The following is a 19,582-nucleotide window of genomic DNA, read 5'->3' as shown; positions in this document are numbered from 1 at the left end:
GGTGGGAATCAGTGTCTACCCTCTAGCGCCTGTGTGTTGTAGTCCTTCCTTGCTGAGCTCCCCAGGATAGTCCTCACAACTGATTCTGTCTGTCTCTGATGTTCGTTCTCTCTCCGTCCCCCAGATGATATGGTTGGACGCACCCATATGACGGGGTAGGCCTGGAGTTCTTCCGGGACTCTAGAGTCGCCCCTCTCCCACAGCTGCCTCCGTTGTCTGCTTAGGTGTTTTAGTGAGACAGCCAACCTATAATTGACTGTCCGGCCGTGGTTTGAAGTAATGCTTAAAGTCTCTTACTTTCTCGGCGTTCCGGCCACCGACTGTTTGCGCCTCAGAAGGATGTTGCCTCGATCTTGCAGCACGACTCCTTCTGGTCCTATCACCTCTTTGCTGTATTCCCGTTTTTCTCTCTCTTTTTGTCCTTTCTTAGGAATCTGTCAGGATCCCATCCCTGACAGGTCCTCTCTCTAGCTCTTCCTAGTTACTTCTCACTGTCTTCCTGTCCAACCCCCAGTTTTACCAGAGTGTGAGGAGTGGCCTACTAGATAGAACCACTCCCCCTGGTGGCCGGAGTGTGAAGTGTAGTGTGAGTGTTACCTGGTCAGGTGAACTCCTTTAGTGCAATCAGACGCAACATCGCCCCCCTTAGCGGAAATACCATAAACAATTAAACATAACAGTGCTTCCCTTTATGGGAGGTGAGGACTCTTGAACGTTGCGAAAGTTAGGTCATGCACAGTTTATGACTCTCAGTTCAGTGGTTGAAACAGCGGGGACCCCGGGTAAACAAAGGGGTCCCCTTTTAGAAGTTTTTGGGAGTAATTCACTGTCCATTACTCCGTTGTTCATTTTAAAACCTGTAACAAAAGATATGCACACAAACAATTGTTGACTAAATAGCAGCCCTCACTAATACCTCCAAGTTTTGTAGCGGAGGGGAGTTTGATTCTGAGTGCTGCGTGTGGACCTTCGCAGCGCAGTGGTCGCTATTGACCTAACAGGGCCCGCTATGCTTGCTACCGCTGGTGTAGTGCACTGTCTTCTGGCTACACTTCTAGTGAGTCTGGGTAGCACTGGCAGGCTAGAGCTCTCAGGGCTGCTGCTTCCAACAGTGGGTATGGCAGGCTCGCCGATAGCAGAGGGAGGATTTGCCATTTCAACGGTCGGCACAGCATCTTCAGGTAGGGCTTGTTGAGGCTGTGGGGCCGGATGATCTGGTGCCACCATTGTTTCTGGTGGGTCCGGCTGGGGGAACGTTAGAACAGGTACCACGATGGCCTGATTTATCTGAGTCCAGGACTGGGGAAAGTCACCAAGGACAGTGTGGATCATCTTCTCCTTTTCTACAGGTGGGGAGTTTCCTGGATCCATTTCCTTCGCTCTCAGCTTATCAGGGCAGGCTTTAAGGTGGTCCCTGGATATCACCGTCGAGGTCTCCCCTCTGTCCTTGCTGATGAGACAGACCTTCGTGTTGTCGAAATCGGATGGCAGGATGGTATATGGTTCCGCTTCCCATTGGTCATCGAGCTTGTGTAGTCTCCTCTTTCGTTTGAGTACTTGCTCACCAGGTGACAGGGGAATCGCAGGAGCGTGCTGGTTGTAGTCCCTTTCTTGTTTCTGCCTAGCCTGGGCGAGACTTCTTTCCACGCACTCCTGTACTTTGCGGTACCTTCGCTGCCTTTCTGCATCCCAATCTGCATCCGGCGAGGTATCTTCGGGGACTAGGACCCCCATGTCCAGATCAACGGGTAACTGGCTAGACCTTCCTCGCATCAGGTACGCTGGAGTGCAGTTGGTAGAATTTACTGGGATGTGATTGTATATATCCACCAAGTCAGGCAACTTTGTCGGCCACAGGTTCCGTTCCTCTACAGGCAATGTCTTCAATAAGTCGATCACCACTTGGTTCATCTTTTCGCACATCCCATTGGTTTGAGGATGGTACGGTGTGGTTCTGATCTTCTTACACCCGTACAGTTGGCAGAACTCTTGGAACACTTCTGCTTCGAATGCTGGTCCCTGATCGGTCAGTACCTTCTCCGGGTAGCCATGGGAACTACAAAAGTACTGCTGGAAGGCCTTGGCGGCAGTCCTGGCCGTTAGATCCTTGACAGGCACAACCACCAAAAATCTGGAGTAGTGATCTACGATGGTAAGAGCGTAAATATAGCCTGACCGGCTAGGTGTCAGCTTCACATGATCCAGCGCGACCAGTTCGAGCGGCCGCCTGGTGATGATAGGCTGCAAGGGAGCCCGCTGGCTGCCACGGTCCCTCCTGCGTAGGCTACATGGACCGCACTCTCGACACCACTTCTCAATGGCTCTCTTCATGCCAATCCAATAGAACCTCCCTCGGAGTAGCCTCTCCAGCTTCCTCCACCCGAAGTGTCCGGCTCCATCGTGGTAGGCTCCTAGAACCATGGGCGCATCTCGCCTTGGCACCACTATCTGCCATACCAATTCGTGAGTACGTGGGTCGATGCTTCTCCGGCACAGCTTGCCATCATGGATAAACAGTTTGCTTCTCCCCTTCCACAGCTGTTGGGTCTCCTGTAGATCATCTGGGACGGGATGCAGCCCTGCCTGCGTCAAGAGCTCTTTCACCCGACGGACCGCGGAATCACCATCCTGAGTTTCCGCCCATCCGTGATGGGGCAGGGGATTCAGCGTGGCATCCGGTTGGTTCTTGTTCCTGTTCCTCACATGATGGGAGTTCTGAGTGGCTTTGGGGCGATGGAATGCAGGCAGCTCCACCTCTTCAAGTGCCTCCGGGTCTTCCCCCATTTCTGGCAAATTTGGCATTCGAGACAAGGCATCGGCATTTGCATTCTTGCGTCCTGCCCGGTACTTGATGGTGAAGTCGTAGTTGGACAGCCGGGCCATCCACCGCTGTTCCAAGGCCCCGAGTTTGGCTGTATCCAGATGCGTTAGCAGATTGTTATCCATGAAGACGGTGAATTTCGCTGAGGCCAGGTAGTGTTTGAACCTCTCTGTCACTGCCCAGATGATGGCAAGGAATTCCAGCTTAAAGGAGCTGTAGTTGTCAGGGTTCCTTTCTGTGGGGCGAAGTTTCCTGCTGGCGTAAGCGATTACCCTTTCCTTGCCTTTCTGGACCTGGGACAGCACGGCTCCCAATCCTACATTGCTGGCATCCGTGTACAGCACAAACGGTTGGTCGTATTCAGGGTAGGCCAGTACCTCTTCTCCCATCAGTGCCGACTTCAAGCAAGTGAAGGATCCTTCCAGCCCCTCGTTCCAATCAAATGGGGTGTTCTTCCCCTTGGTCTTCTTTGATTGGCCCACCAACAGGTCTTGCAAGGGCTCTGCCTTCTTGGTGAAGTCCTTAATGAACCTCCGGTAATAGCCTACCAGCCCGAGGAACTGCCGGACTTCATGGAGGTTGCTGGGCTTCGGCCAGTCCTGGATCACCGTGACCTTGTCGGGGTCTGGGGCCACTCCTTCAGCACTCACCACATGGCCCAGGTACTGTACTTTGGGTTTCAGCAGATGACATTTGGACGGTTTCACCTTTAAGCCAAAGTTGGACAGGGCTTCAAACACCTCAGCCAGGTGTTTCAGATGGTCTTCGTAGGTCTTAGAGAAGACAATGACATCATCCAAATACAGCAGTACGGTCTCAAAGTTCTTGTGCCCCAGACAGCACTCCATCATTCTCTGGAATGTCCCCGGGGCATTGCACAATCCGAAGGGCATGTAGTTGAACTCGCAGAGACCCATCGGTGTCGTGAAGGCCGTCTTCTCTTTGTCCGCCTCCGCCACGGGAACCTGCCAATACCCACTGGTGAGATCTAAGGTAGAGAAATAGTTAGCAGACTTTAGGGCAGCCAGAGACTCCTCTATCCTGGGCAGTGGGTATGCGTCCTTATGTGTAATGCGATTCAACTGCCTGTAATCAACGCACATCCTCATTGTGCCATCTTTCTTTTTAACAAGGACTAACGGAGCTGCCCAGGGGCTACAACTGTCTCTCACCACCCCAGCCTCCTTCATTTCTCACAACATGTCCTTAGCGCACTGGTAATGAGCTGGGGGTACAGGGCGGTATCTCTCTTTTATGGGCCGGTGATCTCCCGTGGGGATATGGTGTTGGATCCCTTTCACCTGTCCAAAATCTAAGGGGTGTTTGCTAAATACCCGCTCGTACTCGTGAACCACCCTGTAGGCCCCCTGTTTCTGATGGGATGGGGTGGAGTCAGTGCCCACATGCAATTCCCGACACCAATCTTTCGAGGGCCCTGCAGAACCGTTGTCCCCCGCCAGATTAGATGGGGCCAAGGGTCCAGGTGTTTGTATCACACTATTATTGACGGTGAACAGTTTGGCGCGCGTGGCATACTTGGTGAGATGGACCTCTTCCTCCCCGCAATTAAGGACACGTACTGGCACCCTCCCCTGGTGGACGTTGACCACCCCCCTGGCTGTTAGGAGCGTAGGTCTATTGTCTGAATAGACAGGTTCTACCAGGGCCTGGTAGTCCTTTCCCCTGATTCCTATGGCTGCCCGACACCATATTAACATCTCACTCCTGGGGGGTATCGCGATGGGGTTTGAATCACTCACAGTGACACGACCAATCTCACCACCAGTCAGCTCTACCTGCTGTCTTTGCATCAGAGCTCTGATTTCTTTTTGCAGGGCGCATTGTTCACTGTGGCCAGCGGTTTCTGCTACCTGTTGCAACAGAACAATAACTTCTGCAAGACAATTTTCTATAACATTAGTACCGATAGTCATCATGGGATTACATTCTCGGCGGTCAATATCAACAATTACAATCCCCTGGGCTTTCAATTCCACCCGCCCCACCTTGATGGTGGCCTCTTTATACCCCACTTGTGGCAATGGCTGACCATTACTGGCTATTATGGTGAAATCGTCATCGGGGCCATGAGTAATATCGGTGTCCTCCCAATAACGTTTATAAAGCACGTAAGGCATAGTCGTCACCTGAGAACCAGTGTCCAGCAAAGCATTCATGGGGATACCGTCAACCACTACAGGAAGAACTGGTCGCCCTCCAACGTATTTGGCTCTCCAATGTTGCGGGCCTGATCGTCCTACTCCTGGGGGTTGGCCCTTTGCCCCAGGGTTTGCTCATTTAAAGGACAGTACCTTGCAAGGTGGCCCACCTGATGACAGCGGCGGCAGATGGGTCGTCCGTCCTGATGGAAGCGATCGTTGTCCCGGCCTCTGGTCGGCGGAGTCCTCCTCCGTCGTATCCAAGGGACATCCTCTGGTCTGGGGGCCAGCTGGATCTTCTCCTTGGGGGCCTCCTGTAGGGACTGCACCGTCCGGGCCAGGGCAGCAACGCTTTTGATCAGCTCCTGCATCTGGAGGCGGAGTCCTGCAGGGGAGTCGTCCTCTAGGCTCTGGGCATCGGCCTCGGCGGCGACTGGGGTATCTGACGCCACCTCCTGGTGGTATGTGAGAGCGGGACGCCTGGGTGGTATTGTGCGGCTGGGTTGTCGCTCATGCAGCGCCTGGATAGCTTTATCCTTGAATTGCGCAAAAGTCAAGTCTGGATTCTGCATGGCCAGGAAGTATAATTGGCCCCTTTGGTGACTGCACAGGAGCCCCTCAATGAACCGCTCTTTCAGGAGTTTATCCTCATCTTGCATGCTGCCGGGGTCACTCTGCTTAATGGCCTCCTGGAGATTTAGGGCATAGTCCCGTAAGCTATCCTGCGGCCTCTGTTTGCATCCATGGAAAGTCAATTTCATTTCTGTAGCAGTACGGGTATCGAAGGTGGCTTTAAGCTTTGCAAAAACCTGCTGTGCAGTTCCCTTATCCGCGGAGGGCCAGGACTTCACTTCTCTCAAAGCCGCCCCAAAGAGTTGACTGATTATCATATGAACCTTCTGAGGCTCTGTCAAGGGATAGAACTCAAGCAGGCTGCAGATCCCTTCTTTAAAGTCGGTGAACGTATGCGACTCCCCGGAGTATCGTGGGAGCCAGGCCGCTCCGGGCAGGTACGGCATAGAGAAGGGCATTATGGCCTTTGTGGTAGCGGCAGTGTCTGACTGGCTGATGGGGGCAGCAGGTTCTGAGGCACTTGGTGGTGGAATTAGGGCCGCGGCTACGTCCGCTGCGGGGACCGGAGCTGCCCCCGTGTCCACGGCTGTGACCGCCGCCTCTGCTCCTCCCGACTCGGACATGGCTGTCCCTTCCTCCCACTAACCTGCTGGAGGTCGGGGTTCCTCTTCCGGGGTTGGCGCTTTGCCGCGGTTTCTCGTTCCGTGCTTCTTCTGACCAGTTCCGCCCACGAAACTAAGGCTCCTCCCTCCGTGCGCGGCGATGGCGAATTGTGGCGGGAACTCTGGGCGGCAGTAGTAATGCACAGTCTTTGCAATAAGTCACAGTCCAAGCACAATTAATCACAGTTCCAAGGCACACATGACCTGATTCTTCAGGCTTGTTCATGACGCCAAGTTGTAGCGCCCCCACTGTCGCAGGGCCGAGGGGTACCCGGTACCGGGCCTCTGAGTCTCTGTTCTGGGGTTGTCACGGTGGCTAGACCCGGTCTGTGACCCTGCTGAGGGGCGTACAATGATAGGTGTGCAAGATGGTGATGATGGTGCGGTGCAGTGCTGGTCACAGTAAATAACAAGGACACCAGGTTGCAGTCTCTTTACCTTTTTACTGAAGGTTTGGAGGTGCCCAATCCAGAGCACTGTTAACAGGGCTGGCTGAGACCGGACGGTCCGATGGCACATCCAGAGTTCCCTTTGCAGGTGGGAATCAGTGTCTACCCTCTAGCGCCTGTGTGTTGTAGTCCTTCCTTGCTGAGCTCCCCAGGATAGTCCTCACAACTGATTCTGTCTGTCTCTGATGTTCGTTCTCTCTCCATCCCCCAGATGATATGGTTGGATGCACCCATATGACGGGGTAGGCCTGGAGTTCTTCCGGGACTCTAGAGTTGCCCCTCTCCCACAGCTGCCTCCGTTGTCTGCTTAGGTGTTTTAGTGAGACAGCCAACCTATAATTGACTGTCCGGCCGTGGTTTGAAGTAATGCTTAAAGTCTCTTACTTTCTCAGCGTTCCGGCCACCGACTGTTTGCGCCTCAGAAGGATGTTGCCTCGATCTTACAGCACGACTCCTTCTGGTCCTATCACCTCTTTGCTGTATTCCCGTTTTTCTCTCTCTTTTTGTCCTTTCTTAGGAATCTGTCAGGATCCCATCCCTGACAGGTCCTCTCTCTAGCTCTTCCTAGTTACTTCTCACTGTCTTCCTGTCCAACCCCCAGTTTTACCAGAGTGTGAGGAGTGGCCTACTAGATAGAACCACTCCCCCTGGTGGCCGGAGTGTGAAGTGTAGTGTGAGTGTTACCTGGTCAGGTGAACTCCTTTAGTGCAATCAGACGCAACATCGCCCCCCTTAGCGGCAGAGCGACGTTACTGCAACAACCAGGACTCTGGGGCACTGCACATCTAGTGGCTGCACCACTATATTAGGCCTAACAGAGTGCTACCACAAACAATTTGAAGTAGCTAATTGGCACAGACGCAAGAGGAAGATGATTGACGTCTCGGAGGCGGTTGACACTGGGGGAGAAGGCATACCTCCGGGACACAATAAAGGTATGGTGGGCAATTTATAAAAGTGATTATTTCAGCATTCCTAGGGATATTAAGCATAAGAGCCACCTTCACAGAATGGAGCCTTAGTGCTGCTGAAGGTGGCTCTTTTACTTAAAAATGCCCTTGTGAGTGACAGGTTCCCTTTAACATTTTTCCAGCAAAATTCCATTTTATCTTTGGTTTTGCATGTTTTATAGTCAGAAGCCACACAAAAGAGCACAGTAAAACCAAAAAAATACTCTGTTGCAAAAAAATAACAGAAAACAGCAAGTGCTAATAAAAGGATGGAAAAACACAGGGTATTTGGTTAATACATTTTTTGCGAAAAATGTATATTAAGCCGCTCTACCAAACGTCAAGGTATACCCATATTAGAGCAGTCCTAACTAATGTATGTAATCCCTATCTGATGTATTTAAAAACCTGGTCATATGTATAATACCTGTATGAACAGGATTCAGAAAGGTAATGTCCAATGTGGATACGCAGCATAGAGCGGCTTTTATGAGCCGTGCACATAAAACTAATCACTAATAAAACTTGTTTTGGTAGGCAATCACATGCCTTGAGAACAATAATATGAACTTTAGGATAGTCAAAAATGCACAAAAACAATTAGGAGATGGGCACATTCCAACAATTTGCTAGTTTACTCCAACAATCACTGTGGTCTCAGAAGTTTGAGTAGTAAAATATTAAGCAGAGGGTGTCTAGAACACTGTATTGCAACAATTCTACAATGCATTGGGGTGACATCCCCCAAATCTTTTCAGATCTATGTATTTTGCTGTTGTCCATGAGTCTTCTCCAGGATTCTTCCTGTTTTCTAAAGATGATATTCAAATATTAAAGCACCACTCCAGCATTGCTTTTTATTTCATTGCTTGAGATGTCCCACTAATTTATGTACCCTGGCCTAACTGCCATTGTCTTCATCTGTTTTGGGCACCGCTCGGGTTCTGATCCGCCAGCTTGTAACCACAGTCAAAGGTAACGGTTACAAGCTCTGAAGGTTAGTCTATGAGAGCTTTATTCTGGCTTTCATAGTTTTACATTGAGCTGTGACTTCAGGCTCACCCAGTAAACTCTTGAGCAATCTGGCTGGTCACAAACTGCAGAAGACAACAAGTGTAGAGCTGATAACAGACGAAGATGGCGGCTGGTAACTATAATGATAGGGTACTCCACACCACTCCAACAGTAAAATTAAAAAATAGATGCTGGAATGGTGCTTTAAAATTCAGTTGTCTCTACTACATCTATTAGTGATGTGATGATGTGAAAAAGACTAGCACAAATAAATAATTTACATTTACTTAGAGTAAATATGACGTAATATAAATACGTGCTCTTCAAAAGTGTCATCAGCATATGGCTTTCTACATGAATATTTAAGTTGAACAAATGTATCTGAGAAAATGTTCTTATTCCTGGGACATCACAGTATTTTAGAACAGTGGTATTAAGAGACATGGCCCAAGGAAGACAATTTCTTTTAGGTCACTCAAAGAAGAAAGGGCATGTTAATTTAAGAATGCTTGAAGATAACATTTGATGATCACAAAAAGTCAAGAATTATGATTATTTCAATGGATTATTTAAGAGATTCAACTTGCAAATATCTTTTCAATGTATAATATATGAAAAGACCCTCAATATACCCTCAATAAACCAACAGATACAAATGTCTTTTATATTAAACCTTCAATATTGGAGAAGCTAAATAAATGAAATAGCTCTAAAGAATGTTTAAATAGAGAAAAAAATATAATAAAATATCAGTTATTAATGTTGAAATATAATGCATAAAGGCATAAAAACAATTGTTTAAACTTATATAACTGAGAATATTTAATAAAGCAATAATATTTGTTCTATCTATCTCTGCTCCACACCAACATCCATGCAGCTCTCATTGCATCTTCTTATCACCACCGCAAGTGCTGAATCTCCGGGCCCCTTCACCCTAGGCAGGGACTTACGTTTCTGATGGGGCCCTGAATAGTTCTGCAAAAACACATCCAAGGTCATGACACCATGACATCACAATGTGTGCCTTGACCTTGTGTGCACATGCGTAGAATCATCTTAGGCCTCATCAGAGCCAAAAATCTTGACCTAGTCTGATGAGGATGGTGGAAAGAGAACTGAAAAGGTCAAAAATGTGAGCAGTAAGGTAAGCATAAGTATTTTTGGTGACTCAATAACTGCAGAGTTCAAAATTTCTTTGAAATTAATATCAATAAAAAAATTGGGCTATGTCAACTTCATGGCTTGGGTTACCATAGCCATTCAGCCTCAACCTTACATCACTAAGTACAATGGCAAGCGTCAGATGGAGTGGTGTAAAGCTGTTACCACTGGATTCTAGCAAGGAAAACATCTTTATCTGGCATCTGATGGACAAGTCTGGATATGTCCAGTTCCAGGAGAACATGACCCACCTGACTGCATAATTATTATTATTATTTATTTATATACACCATTGATTCCATGGTGCTGTACATGAGAAGGGGTTACATCAAAATACAAATATCACTTACAGTAAACAAAACTAACTATAACAGACTGATAGAGGAGAGATGACCCTGCCTTTGCAGGCTTACATTCTACAGGATTATGGGTAAGGAGACAGTAGGTCGGGGTTGCAGTAGCTCCAATGGTGTTGAGGTGGTCGTGTGGTCATTACTAGTGTTGAGCGATACCGTCCGATACTTGAAAGTATCGGTATCGGAAAGTATCGGCCGATACCGGCAAAGTATCGGATCTAATCCGATACCGATACCCGATACCAATACAAGTCAATGGCACACCAAGTATCGGACGGTATCCTGTATGGTTCCCAGGGTCTGAAGGAGAGGAAACTCTCCTTCAGGCTCTGGGATCCATATCAATGTGTAAAAGAAAGAATTAAAATAAAAAATAGGGATATACTCACCCTCTGACGCACCCTGGACTTTACCGCCGTAACCGGGAGTCGTTGTACCTAAGAATGCGCGCTTGAAGGGCCTTAGATGACGTCACGGCGCTCTGATTGGTCCGTAGCGGTCGCGTGACCGCTACGCGACCAATCACAAAGCCATGACGTCACCTAAGGTCTTTCAAGCACTTGAATACCTTAGAAGACGTCCGCAGCTTCTGATTGGTCGCGTAGCGGTCGCGTGACCGCTACGCGACCAATCACAAAGCCGTGACGTCACCTAAGGTCTTTCAAGCGCTTGAAAGACTTTAGGTGATGTCACGGCTTTGTGATTGGTCGCGTAGCGGTCACGCGACCGCTATGGACCAATCAGAGCGCCGTGACGTCATCTAAGGCCCTTCAAGCGCGCATTCTTAGGTACAACGGCTCCCGGTTACGGCGGTAAAGTCCAGGGGCTGCCGGAGAGGTGAGTATATCCCTATTTTTTATTTTAATTCTTTCTTTTACACATTGATATTAATCCCGATACCGATTCCCGATACCACAAAAGTATCGGATCTCGGTATCGGAATTCCGATACCGCAAGTATCGGCCGATACCCGATACTTGCGGTATCGGAATGCTCAACACTAGTCATTACAGGTTGTAAGCTTCTTTGACGAGATGGGTTTTCAGCTTCCGTTTGAAGAATCCAAATGTGGTGGATAACCAGACGTGTTGGGGCACAGAATTCCGAAGGATGGAGGATATGTCTGTTGCCATGGTGAGGAGTGTGGGTGAAGTGGAAGTCGCCATAACATAGTTCAGCAGGGGAGGCTGTGTCAGAGGATGTCAGCCATGTTTCGGTGATGCCCAGGAAGGAAAGATTATGAGAGGTAAAGAGGTCGTGAATCACATGGAGTGCATAGTGTCAACTGTAAAGTTTGGTGGAGGATGGATTCTATGGGCTTGTTTTTCAGGGATTTGCCTATGTCTCTTAGCTTTGATGAAAATAAATCATAATGTATCAGCATATCCAGATGTGTTGAAGAATTATATGCTTTCAACTTTGTGGGGAAAGTTTAGGAAAGACCCTTTTCTTTTCCGGTATGACTATGCCTTAGTACCAGGGCTGTAACTAGGAATTTCAGGGCCCCATACTGGCATAATTTTTGGGGCCCCTTTGAGACTCCGCCCAGGCTCTACCCCAGTCCACCCCTCAAACTGTCCACAGTCCCACCGCTCTCTCTTGGAAAAACTCCACTTCTCACCAATCACACATTAACAATTCCCATCACCAGATCACACATACAGCTAGCAGCTCTTGTTTTGGCTAAAAGATTTTTTAAGCCGCCACCACAACAAGGTAAACTCTTTTGGTCGAGCTCCACTCTACTCTAACCTATTAAAAAACTGTTAAAATATCCAATACAATTTAGGTATATTTTAATTTATTTTTTCAATTTTTAAAATGACCAATAATATCACATCCAAAGGGACAAATACTACTGCACCATGACCAGACACAATATTACCACCACATAGAGACCTATAATACCACATACAAGGAACAAATACAGCCACGCCATGTCCAGACCACATATTACCACCACAGTAACCGAATAATAGCACATACAAGTGACAAATACCACCACACCAAGACCAGACAACATATCACCACCACATGGTGACTGAATACTACAATACTGATCATTAATAAAAAAAACACAATACTATCACTATAAGTGCCATTATACACACAAGATCTGTACTTAGTATGCAGTGTCAGTGTACAGGTGATACAGTGATCAGCAGTGACAATATACACAGGAGCTCAGTATATAGTGTCAGTGTAAAGGTAATCACTGGTGACATTGTACAAAAGAACTCTGTATATAGTGTATAGTGTCAGTGTACAGGTAACACACTGACTCACCAGTGATGTCTCTAGGTGAAGTCCTTCATCTTTGCTTTTCATCTTCATCCAGCACAGACCGCCATCACGTCTTCCAGCCAGGGCTTGTGTCTGCATGAAATAACACAGTTATCTAGAGTTCCGCTTACAGAACACATTACTTAATTTTTTCACAACTTCTACACTACACCAGATGTAGAAAAAAAGGCGACATAGTATCGCTATACACAGTAACACGACCACCCCCTGTTTAAAACAGTATCTTCAAAAAAATAAAATAAATACATCACTGCAGTAATAATATCCCTTAATATGCCCCTATGGTAATAATATCCCCCATCCTGGCCCTATGTATCTCATTCCTGGCTCCAGTCATATGTTCTCCCATCCTTGCCTCATGAGTATCCGTTCTGCCCCATATGATCTCCCCATCCTGCCCATCTGTCCCATGATCCTGCTCCATCTGTCCCATGATCCTGCCCCATCTGTCTCAAGATCCTGACCCATGATACTGCCCCATCTGTCTCCATTGTATCCATCCTGTCCCATGATCCTGCACCATGTGTCTCCATCCTGCACCATTACCCTGCCTCATCTGTCTCCATCCTGCCCCATTTGTCTCCCTTCCTGACCCCCGTGTCTCCCATCTTGCCCCCGTGTCTCCCATCCTGCCACCATGTCTCCTATCCTGCCCCTGTGTCTCCCAACCTGCCCCATGTCTTCCATTCTACCCCCATGTCTCCATTCTGCCCTGTTGTGAATTTGGATTCTGGGCTCCCCCGGTGGCCGCTTGTGGAATTGGACTTGTCATCCTCTTTCCTGTTTCACCTGGTTCCATCAGTAGTGGGTGTCGCTATTTAAGCTCATTTCTCTGGTGGTTTCTTGCCGGTCAACAATGTTATCTGATGCCTCTCAGTGCTTGTTCCTGCTTCTAGACTACTACTAGATAAGTTGGACTTTTGTCCATGTTTTGTTTTGCCTATTTGTTCCAGTTCACAGCTGAAGTTTTGTTACTGTGTCTGGAAAGCTCTCGTTGATCAGGGATTGCTACTCTGGCGTTATGAGTTAATGCCAGAGTTTAAGGTAATCTCTGGATGGTGTTTTGTTAGTGTTTTTCTGCTGACCATGAAAGTATACTATCTGTCTTCTGCTATCTAGTAAGCGGACCTCAAATTTGCTAAGACTATTTTCCTGCTGCGTTTGTTGTTTCATCTGAACTCACCGTCATTATATGTGGGGGGCTACTGTCTTCTTTGGAATATTTCTCTAGAGGTGAGCCAGGTCTTATATTTCCCTCTGCTAGCTATTTAGGTCTTAGGCCAGAGCTGGGCATCTAGCGATAAATAGGAAATGCTACCTGGCTATTTCTAGTTGCGCGGCAGGCTTAGTTCATGGTCAGTATAGTTCCATCTTCCGAGAGCTTGTCCCTCTATAGGCTTGCTATGATCTCTGCCTGCAGAGATCATGACAGTTTGACCGGCCCATAAAGTGTTAAAGACCCAGGTTGAGAAAGGAGAGTTATAAGAAGTCTGCTGGAATTTTTTTTTTTTTTTTTTTTTTTTTTTCCTCCAGTCTGCCTTGCTGCAGTCTTTTTTCTCTCTCTCCTCCTAATCTCTGTATGGCTCTGTGTGCACCTGACAATAATGGATCTCCAGAGTGTAACTGCGGGTTTGAATAATCTCATCACGAAAGTACAAAATTTACAAGATTTTGTGGTACATGCTCCGGTATCTGAGCCGAGAATTCCTTTGCCGGAGTTCTTCACAGGGAATAGAGCTAGCTTCCAGAATTTCCGAAATAATTGTAAGCTTTATTTGTCCCTGAAGTCTCGTTCAGCTGGAGACCCTGCTCAGCAGGTTAGGATTGTGATTTCCTTGCTCAGGGGTGACCCTCAAGATTGGGCCTTCTCATTGCCAGCAGGGGATCCTGCGTTACGCGATGTGGATGCGTTTTTTCTGGCCTTGGGCTTGCTTTATGAGGAACCTCATTTGGAACTTCAGGCAGAAAAAACTTTGATGGCACTATCTCAGGGGCAAGACGAAGCTGAAGTTTTCTGCCAAAAATTCCGTAAATGGTCTGTGCTTACTCAGTGGAATGAGTGCGCCTTGGCGGCAACTTTCAGAGAAGGTCTCTCTGATGCCGTTAAGGATGTTATGGTGGGGTTCCCTGTGCCTGCAGGTCTGAATGAGTCCATGACAATGGCTATTCAGATTGATAGGCGTCTGCGGGAGCGCAAACCGGTGCACCATCTGGCGGTGTCTATGGAAAAGACGCCAGAAAGTATGCAGTGTGATAGAATTCTGTCCAGGAGCGAGCGACAGAATTTTAGACGGAAGAATGGATTGTGTTTCTATTGTGGGGATTCTACTCATGTTATATCAGCATGCTCTAGGCGTACAAAGAAGCTTGATAAGTCTGTTTCCATTGGCACCATTCAGTCTAAGTTTATTTTGTCTGTAACCCTGATTTGCTCTTTGTCATCCATTGCCACGGACGCCTATGTTGACTCTGGCGCCGCTCTGAGTCTTATGGATTGGTCCTTTGCCAATCGTTGTGGTTTTGATTTAGAGCCTTTGGAGACTCTTATTCCTCTGAAGGGGATTGACTCCACCCCATTGGCTAATAATAAACCACAATACTGGACACAAGTAACCATGCGTATCAATCCGGATCACCAGGAGATTATTCGTTTCCTGGTGCTGTATAATTTACATGACGATTTGGTACTGGGATTGCCATGGTTGCAGTCTCACAACCCAGTCTTGGACTGGAGAGCAATGTCTGTGTTGAGCTGGGGATGTAAGGGTATTCATGGGGACTTACCTTTGGTTTCTATTTCGTCGTCCATTCCCTCTGAAGTCCCTGAGTTCCTCTCTGATTATCAAGACGTCTTTGACGAACCCAAGCTTGGGTCGTTACCTCCGCACCGTGAGTGCGATTGTGCCATAGATTTGATACCGGGTTGTAAATATCCAAAGGGTCGTTTGTTTAATTTGTCTGTGCCGGAACATGCTGCTATGCGGGAATATATAAAGGAGTCTTTGGAAAAGGGACATATTCGTCCATCTTCTTCTCCCTTGGGAGCTGGGTTTTTCTTTGTCTCAAAAAAAGACGGCTCTTTGAGACCATGTATTGATTATCGGCTTCTGAATAAGATCACTGTTAAGTATCAATACCCATTGCCATTGCTTACTGATTTGTTTGCTCGTATAGAGGGTGCTAAGTGGTTCTCTAAAATTGATCTTCGTGGGGCGTATAATTTGGTGCGGATCAGGCAGGGGGATGAGTGGAAGACCGCATTTAATACGCCCGAGGGCCACTTTGAGTATTTGGTCATGCCTTTTGGTCTTTCTAATGCCCCTTCAGTTTTCCAGTCTTTTATGCATGATATTTTCCGCGATTTTCTGGATAAATTTATGATAATATATCTGGATGATATTCTGATTTTTTCTGATGACTGGGACTCTCATGTCCAGCAGGTCAGGAGAGTTTTTCAGGTTCTGCGGTCTAATTCTTTATGTGTGAAGGGGTCTAAGTGCGTTTTTGGGGTCCAGAAAATTTCCTTTTTGGGGTATATTTTTTCTCCCTCTTCCATTGAGATGGATCCCGTCAAGGTGCAAGCTATTTGTGACTGGACTCAGCCCTCCTCTCTTAAGGGTCTTCAGAGATTTTTGGGCTTTGCCAACTTTTACCGCCGATTTATTGCTGGTTTTTCGGATGTCGTTAAACCACTGACTGATTTGACCAGACAAGGCGCTGATGTTGCTAATTGGTCCCCTCATGCTGTAGAGGCCTTTCAGGAGCTTAAGCGCCGTTTTGCCTCTGCCCCTGTGTTGCGTCAGCCTGATGTGAATCTGCCTTTTCAGGTTGAGGTTGACGCTTCGGAGATCGGAGCTGGGGCAGTGTTGTCGCAGAAAGGTTCCTACTGCTCCGTCATTAGGCCTTGTGCCTTCTTTTCTCGCAAATTTTCGCCCGCAGAGCGGAATTATGATGTTGGGAATCGGGAGCTTTTGGCCATGAAGTGGGCGTTTGAGGAGTGGCGCCATTGGCTCGAGGGGGCTAGGCATCAGGTGGTGGTATTGACTGACCACAAAAATTTGATTTATCTTGAGACTGCCAGACGCCTGAATCCTAGACAGGCGCGCTGGTCTTTATTTTTTTCTCGCTTTAATTTTGTGGTGTCATACCTACCGGGTTCTAAGAATGTTAAGGCAGATGCCCTTTCTAGGAGTTTTGACCCGGACTCTCCTGGTAATTCTGAACCCACAGGTATCCTTAGGGAGGGAGTGATTTTGTCGGCCGTTTCTCCTGATCTGCGGCGGTCCTTGCAAGAGTTTCAGGCGGATAGACCGGATCGTTGTCCGCCTGATAGACTGTTTGTTCCGGATGATTGGACCAGCAGAGTCATCTCTGAGGTACATTCTTCTGCATTGGCAGGTCATCCCGGAATTTTTGGTACCAGGGATTTGGTGGCAAGATCCTTCTGGTGGCCTTCCCTGTCACGAGATGTGCGAGTCTTTGTGCAGTCATGTGACGTTTGTGCTCGGGCCAAGTCTTGTAGTTCTCGGGCTAGCGGACTGCTGTTGCCCTTGCCTATTCCTAAGAGGCCTTGGACACACATCTCGATGGATTTTATTTCAGATCTGCCTGTTTCCCAGAAGATGTCTGTCATCTGGGTGGTCTGTGACCGTTTCTCTAAAATGGTCCATTTGGTTCCTCTGCCCAAGTTGCCTTCTTCTTCTGAGTTGGTTCCTCTGTTTTTTCAGAATGTTGTCCGATTGCACGGTATTCCTGAGAATATTGTTTCTGACAGAGGTACCCAATTTGTGTCTAGATTTTGGCGGGCATTCTGTGCTAGGATGGGCATAGATTTGTCTTTTTCATCTGCTTTTCACCCTCAGACTAATGGCCAGACCGAGCGGACTAATCAGACCCTTGAGACATATCTGAGGTGTTTTGTCTCTGCTGACCAGGATGATTGGGTTGCTTTTTTGCCATTGGCAGAGTTCGCCCTCAATAATCGGGCCAGCTCTTCCACCTTGGTGTCCCCGTTTTTCTGTAATTCGGGGTTTCACCCTCGATTTTCCTCCGGTCAGGTGGAATCCTCGGATTGTCCTGGAGTGGATGCGGTGGTGGAGAGATTGCATCACATCTGGGGGCAGGTTATGGACAATTTGAAGTTGTCCCAGGAGAAGACTCAGCGTTTTGCCAACCGTCATCGTCGTGTTGGTTCTCGGCTTTGTGTTGGAGATTTAGTGTGGTTGTCTTCTCGTTTTGTCCCTATGAGGGTCTCTTCTCCTAAGTTTAAACCTCGGTTCATCGGCCCTTATAGAATATTGGAGATTCTTAATCCTGTTTCTTTCCGTTTGGACCTCCCTGCGTCCTTTTCCATTCATAACGTTTTTCATCGGTCGTTATTGCGCAGGTATGAGGTGCCTGTTGTACCTTCGGTTGAGCCTCCTGCTCCGGTGTTGGTTGAGGGTGAGTTGGAGTACGTTGTGGAGAAAATTTTGGACTCTCGTGTTTCCAGACGGAAACTCCAGTATCTGGTCAACTGGAAGGGTTACGGCCAGGAGGATAATTCTTGGGTCAATGCATCTGATGTTCATGCTTCTGATCTTGTTCGTGCCTTCCATAGGGCTCATCCTGGTCGCCCTGGTGGATCTGGTGAGGGTTCGGTGCCCCCTCCTTGAGGGGGGGGTACTGTTGTGAATTTGGATTCTGGGCTCCCCCGGTGGCCGCTTGTGGAATTGGACTTGTCATCCTCTTTCCTGTTTCACCTGGTTCCATCAGTAGTGGGTGTCGCTATTTAAGCTCATTTCTCTGGTGGTTTCTTGCCGGTCAACAATGTTATCTGATGCCTCTCAGTGCTTGTTCCTGCTTCTAGACTACTACTAGATAAGTTGGACTTTTGTCCATGTTTTGTTTTGCCTATTTGTTCCAGTTCACAGCTGAAGTTTTGTTACTGTGTCTGGAAAGCTCTCGTTGATCAGGGATTGCTACTCTGGCGTTATGAGTTAATGCCAGAGTTTAAGGTAATCTCTGGATGGTGTTTTGTTAGTGTTTTTCTGCTGACCATGAAAGTATACTATCTGTCTTCTGCTATCTAGTAAGCGGACCTCAAATTTGCTAAGACTATTTTCCTGCTGCGTTTGTTGTTTCATCTGAACTCACCGTCATTATATGTGGGGGGCTACTGTCTTCTTTGGAATATTTCTCTAGAGGTGAGCCAGGTCTTATATTTCCCTCTGCTAGCTATTTAGGTCTTAGGCCAGAGCTGGGCATCTAGCGATAAATAGGAAATGCTACCTGGCTATTTCTAGTTGCGCGGCAGGCTTAGTTCATGGTCAGTATAGTTCCATCTTCCGAGAGCTTGTCCCTCTATAGGCTTGCTATGATCTCTGCCTGCAGAGATCATGACACTGCCCCTTGTCTCCATTCTGCCCCATGTGTTTACATACTGCTTCCCTGTCTCCCATCCTGCCCCTGTGTCTCCCATCCTGCCCCCGTGTCCTGTTGGACGTGGGCCCTCAGTCCAGGGGGAGGCTAGTGGGGACTGGGGGCCTGCATTTAACAGGACGCAGGAGCCCTGGGCCCTGTTGGATGCAGGCCCCTAGTCACCACTCACCTTCCCTCATCAGCCACACACACGCTACCAGATGCAGCCACAATGAGCCAGCTGAAGCCTCTTCTCACCAAAGAGGCTCACCCTGCTTGCCCGCTGGCTGCCTCACCCTGCTTGTCTGGTCCGCCCACCTGCCACCTCCGCCTGCTCATCTGGTCCTCCCACCACCTCCGCCTGCTCATCCGGTCCACCCGCTCCCTCCACCTGCTCATCCGCTGTCTGCCCGCCGTCCACACATTGCAAACCGCATGCTGCTCACTGGAAAGAGAAATGCGAGCAGCGTGTGACGTAAGGACCATGATGTACCCAGGCGGCACCTTAAAGGTACAGTACCCATTTCCATTTACTAGATGCTTTCTTTAAATCACCACAGTGTTGTTATGCATTGGGCGTTCGGCAGCTTGCCTTGAACAAAATGTCCAGGGGGGTCCTTTTTGCATCTGATCACCGGGTCCCATACAGTAGTAAGGGCAGTAAAGCCCTGATCGCGGCCCTGCTTAGAGCACCAAGTAAAGTCTACAAAGATATGGTTGGAGAAGTTTTA

The sequence above is a fragment of the Ranitomeya variabilis genome, chromosome 6 (genome assembly GCF_051348905.1).
Source record: "Ranitomeya variabilis isolate aRanVar5 chromosome 6, aRanVar5.hap1, whole genome shotgun sequence".
NCBI lineage: Eukaryota > Metazoa > Chordata > Amphibia > Anura > Dendrobatidae > Ranitomeya > Ranitomeya variabilis.
The sequence above is the reverse complement of the archived record's forward strand: the minus strand, read 5'-3'. Positions refer to the sequence as shown.